Here is a 6212-nt window from a genome sequence, read left to right as displayed (position 1 = left end):
TCTGCTTCTTGGCTGTCATTTCAATACATTCTATCAATAATCAGAAAGAGGAGAAGGAGGAGTAGGTAATGGCTTCAAGTTTAGGTTGTCCTCAACATGATATAGACAGTTGCCATGACACTATCTATTGAAGATACATTTCAGGTTCTAGAGTTCACAGGCTTTTGTTCGGTGGTAGTAGACGTATCAAATCCCTTCCGAGACCTATCAGACGGTATCTGAACAAAAAGGGACTCGGTCTGGTAGAACAGCTGATCACACACAGGGATTCTCAGTTGGGTTTTGTGGGTGTGGGAACAGGGTTAGCTGTACTAGATAAGATGATTTTGTGTATTATAGTCTCAAATGTTGCAAAATTACGTTCTCACAGAAAATGCCAAAAAATACACATTGGTGTAAATGTTATAGTTTTGATAATACCAATAATACGTAAAATAATAACCATAATACAAATAAATAAATAAATATTTCTTCATTCTGATATTCTGGTATAATGTTAAATAATGTGGTATAATATAATAGGCCATAATATAATATAATGTTAGTAAAGGTCCCATGGCATGCCACCAGGTGTGGTGTGTCACACATCTAGGTGGACACGCCCACCTGTGATGTCATAAGGGATAGATTTCCAAAACGGCTTGTACCGGCTCATAACACCCCACCTGGTGGCATGCCATGGGACCTTTAATGTAATATACCTGTACGATTTTAATCAATGATCAGGTGTTCTCCAAAAGTTCACCAAACACAATGATCAAATCCACTGCAGCAATCAATACATAAATCGAAACAGGTTAGTCAATCGATTAGCCAGATAAAGTGTTTAAATACTCTTAATGCACAGCACTCGAGAAAGACATTTTGCCAGGCTATTTATGAATGACTAAGATGAGCGGGGGCGGTCACCTGCCAGAACAATGATGTCACCTGGCACCAATTAGGGCCGGGTCAGAAACAGTAGCAGTTGCAGTACCATTTCTCAACAGAGGAGGTGTTGTACCCTCTTCTGATCTCAGTGTTTAATTGCCCTTTGTTCGAACACCCATACTACCATTCTATTTAGTATGACAGAAAAATACTTTCCCCAATACATATAATGGAAAAAGGCAGTATGCCAGAAATACCAGGATGCTTTTTGGCTGTCCTGCCCCAGAATCCTCTTTAGTGACATCAACTGTAGTATGTCCCAACTGTATGCAAACTGTGTGCAACAGTGTGTACTTTGTAAGGGTAGCTGCTGTATGTACTACAAGTGTAAAGAAAAAGTATGCGATTTTGAACGCAGCCTTAACTCTGTTATTCAAAGTGATTATGTCCATATAATCATTTAAATTATTTCTGTGTCTACACTTTTCAATTAATATTGGTGATAACATAGATACAAAAGGCATGACTGGTTGGGAAAATGAGACACCCAAATTAAACAAGTATTTATTATATTAGGTGCTGGGCATCCACCTGCTGCACACACACACACACACACACACACACGCACACACACGCACACACACACGCACACACACACGCACACACACACACACACACACACACACACACACACACACACGCACACACACACACACACACACACACACAAACACATGCCCTTACGTACAGTTTCACAGACACACATCTCGCTTGGACAAAGACACCCACACACTTTCTCACACACATACGCACACACACACACACACACAGTATATTCAAGAGCTAAGTAAGGATTTGCGTTGGGATTATGTTTTCTAACGTACACCATCACTAGCTGTAATCCACTTTAACAGCACGCTATTAGCCCACATCGTACCGTACAACACAGTAATGCAGCATTACTCTAAGCTACAAATACTTTGAGGGAAGCACAAAATTAGCAGGCCACACTTGGGGAACAGTCGCCCTCGTGCCATGGCGTGACGTGGGTACCGTCGATCAAGCGGGGAGAACGACGTATGATTTATAGGTCTGAATGCTGAATCATCGAAATGCGCCACACACATCTCGCGTCTCGTTTTTTACCACAAGGGCATAAAGGGGAACAAGGTTAGGGAGCGGCTTTTACGTCAGGCGTCTTCTGTGTCTCGCAATGTGACCAAATTGCTATTAGTGCCTAGCAACAAATCCTGGTGCTTTGAAAAACAGGGTGGCTTAGTCCAACCTCTTGTTTACACACTGATGGCTGTGGCAAAGTCTAACGTGGTGGAATCACTCCAACGCAATGCCTGACAGTTGATATTTAAACAAAGAATTGGCTCGGACCTTCATTCGATTTATTTTTTTATGAAATACCTAACCGCCTTTCGTTGTTTGTCATCTTTGAATTGGATATCAAGTGATGAAATTAAATGAATGATGTCATGGCAAAAGACGCCGAGTTAAATCCATTGCCGTTGTCACAGTAATCCAGTGACTCAACACCTGAAATAAGCCCTGCGGAATTAACCGGGGACTCCCTGTACAACTTCAATAATCTATAACTCCCATGGCATGTCTGTCACCTGTGACTCCCCAGTTTTAAAATGACACTCTCAAACATGTTGTTGGCCTGGTGGCAAATCGGCCACTGTTTTGCCTGAGGAGCAAAGCATGCAAATCCATGCAAACAAAGATGGCCATCACCAAGTGCTGGACGCGTCGGAAGACCTTTGTTCTCCTTCGGACCGCGGCCCACTCCGAGACAGTTCATCAGCTGGGGTCTGGAGTGTTTCGAAGGAGGCCGTCACATAAACAACCAGTGGGGGGGGGGAGTGTGGGGGGGGGGGGGGGGGGGGGGGAGGGGGGATATCACAGCATGACCACGTGTTTACAGAAGGACAATCAAGGCAGCGTGAGGAAGAGGAGGATGGGGGGTGACGGAGTAGAGAGACAGGGAGAGGGGGGGGGGGGGGGGGGGGGTCCATGGAGGACAACCTTAGTATTGTACCCCCCACATACCCCCCCCCCCCTCCCTTGCCCCTCTATCGCCACATAAAGGCCTGATTATTACACCCGGTTGGGCCAGCAGAGTGGACAGACACACTGGACCCAGTATATAGCCTCTCTCCCCCCTGTGCCCACAGAGCTGCAGGCTTCCCCTCCAGTCCCCCTCCCCCCCCCCACCCCCCGCCTGGTTCATTTAGGGGAAGGACCGGCCGTTTTGGAGAGCCACTGTGGGAAAGTCATTAAAGTGTAAAGGATCTCCCGTTTGGTTCTTCAGGGACAAGGGGGGGGATGGTGGATGGTAATGAGAGGTAACACCGACCGGCCACCCCCCCCCCCCCCCCCCTCCCCCAGCCAGTGCCATGTGCGGCACTAGCTGCTGCCATGGGGAGCCCGTGAGCTTCGTTTGGATGAAGGGCTTCCTCTTCCCCTCCTTCCCTGTCTTACAGGTGGCTGCTGCCCACCAGTCGCCCACTAAATCAGCCCCTTTTCTCTCAACTGGAAGCAGCCTTCTCCTTAAGGCTTCAGGGCTGTGATGGGTGGGTTTTTTTTTTGTGGTTGTTGCGGTGGGGGGACGGAGGGGGAGGGAAGTGGGAAGTTTGGAATGTCGTTGGGTTTATGTGTTTTTTACTGTCATGGTGGCACACTGTAAAAGGAGAGGTAGCAGACACGTGTTAGGCATCAGAAGACGCTCAAAGCCACTAGGGGACACGGGAGGGATACGGTGTCCCATTTAATCAGAGGAATTCTCCTGTTTCAGCTCATCTCACTTTACACGCCGTGGTCACACTGTGCGGGAGAAAGGCTAGACGGAGACCAGGCGGTGTGAACCCTTCAAGTCAGTCCTGGATAGAAACCATAGAGCATCACTAACTGTATAGCATCACCCTAAGCCACAAACAACAGACTTAACAGTAATAAAGGGACAGGTGGCCAAATCGCTGTTTACGCCGAAGTCGGAACAGGGAAGACAGGCCTTTATGACAGTCCATTTTTTTCGCCATGCTCATCGGAAAAATAACAACTTTTATTGTACGAGACCTTATTTGCTTATATTGGATCATAAAACAATACTGGTCTGTTTCCTGAACATCCCTGAACCGGGATGTTCAGGGAGGGAGTATAGGGCAATGTTGCGATGACATTTTCTGATAAATGATTAATTACCAATGCATTGCGGATCTTGGAATTATGGCAACTTTATTTGTGGCACAGAAAAAATAACTGGTCTGAAGCGGTCTGCTGCACATCCTAGAACAAAATGTTTTTCATCCATTGTCCGTGCTTCTTTGCAGAGCCAGAGCCCTCTGTTGGCATAAGGCAGTACTGCATGTTGTTGACAACCCGTTCTTGCACCCCACAAATTCCCTGCTTGACATTAGTACATAATGTTCAATTATGATTTAAAGTTTGGACGTTAACTCCTCAAAACAATCATGACCACATTTTTCAATGCATGCATGTAGTTTATTATTTCCAAACAGTGACTTGTAAGGGTAACAGTCTCTGTAAATCATGTCAGAAACTGAATCTGTATTGACTGTACTGCCGTGTTAATTAAGTTGAACAAGTACAAGTCAGGGTTAGATAAACATGATAAAAAACCATCTCAAACAGAAAGAAAGAAAGCATACAGAAAGTAACACAGGTCAATAAACACTGATATAAAATATAAACATTTTCCATAAGAACCAAACAAAAGAGATGTACAGTTTGTGCAAAAATGTGCCAAATACAGACCATAAAATGTGCATAAGAAGTTCAAGTCTCAAGTCTACCGTATGGCCAATGTGCGAGGAATACGCTGCAGAGAACTGTGCATTAAAGTGATGCCTGGGGACAGATGTGGGGACCTGACTAATGGATCGTGTGTCTGGGGGTTTGGGGTCCGTTTGGGACCCCGACCTGGTTTATGAGGTGGGGGTAAACTGTTTTTGTGGCTCGCAAGAGATCACGTTTTTTATGTTGTTGTTGAAACGTGCAGGCTTTCCTGTCCTTTTGCGATTCATATTTACCTGGTAGGGAGTCTGAAACCTAGTAGGCTATTTTTAGTATGTGTGTGGTATCGATTTGTGTGAATAAACCCCAGTCGCGTGTGTGGCGTAAACAACACAGCACAGATAACAGAACATAACAGAATAAGGTCAAAAACAGTCAACAGTTGCATAATCGATAGTCAGAAAAGAGTCATGGCAACCACTTATCCCTGATTCATGCGAAATCAAGCTTGGCTGATGCTTTGCTATGGGAAGTACTTGATTGATCCAGCTGTATCAACGCTTTTCACACAACAACAACCAGACCCAGACAGGCTGCTAGGGTCCATGGAGCCCTTGCTTCTCTGATCAGTCAGAGAGCAAACAGCAAGAGCCAGGAGATTGTATTCAGCCAGAACTTCCCTTGGGCTCCAGTGTCCCCCCCCCCCCCCCCCCCCTACACAACTGTTTATGTTTTCTTATCCCATCGCCCCTATAGACTTGTTCAATGGGGGGGGGGGGGGGGGGGTTATGCAACAGCCGGCTCATTCGAATAAATTGACCTATAATGGCTGTGAATAGCGAGGGGGTCGCGTGGGCCCAGCCAGCCGTCGGGTCTACTCATTGGTATTCGGCGAGCTGTGGGATTACGATTAAAGAGACTTGGTGTTTTCCATCATGCTCCCCTCAAACCTTGCAGGATCTTTTCCTCTGTCCGTCTTCCTCAGTCCTGGGGCCCCTGTCTGGCTGAAGAGCTGACAGCAGGGCCCCGGTAGTCCAACACAGCCTGCCTGTGCCTGGGGGCAGTCGCACATTTCAATTGAACTGGTTTCGGAAAACATCTCATCAACAAGTCCTGATGGGCCCATTCGTTCTGATGGGTGTATGGGTTCTGATGAGTTTGAGTGTGTTTTTTCTCTGTGTGCGTCTGTATGCGTATGTGTGTGTGTGTGTGTGTGTGTGTGTGTGTGTGTGTGTGTGTGTGTGTGTGTGTGTGTGTGTGTGTGTGTGTGTGTGTGTGTGTGTGTGTGTGTGTGTGTGTGTGTGTATTAGGAACGTCACCAATCTAAAGAACACCTATAGCTATAACCATGAAACAACAATTTTGAGCTTAGACTGCATTGCTCCTTCAAGCCCACGCTCTTCGGAATTCCCCAACAGCCCCGGTAGTGAGACGATTTGTACTCGTTCACTCCTTCATCATTCGTCCTGGACCAGCCAGGAGACCAACAGCGTGCAGTCACAGTGCATGCCAACACCGGGGGACTCTGATCGGTTTCTCCATTCGGCCTAGCCCTTTGTTAGGGATGGTGAAGTGGG

The sequence above is a fragment of the Gadus macrocephalus genome, chromosome 8 (genome assembly GCF_031168955.1).
Source record: "Gadus macrocephalus chromosome 8, ASM3116895v1".
Classification (NCBI taxonomy): domain Eukaryota; kingdom Metazoa; phylum Chordata; class Actinopteri; order Gadiformes; family Gadidae; genus Gadus; species Gadus macrocephalus.
The sequence above is the reverse complement of the archived record's forward strand: the minus strand, read 5'-3'. Positions refer to the sequence as shown.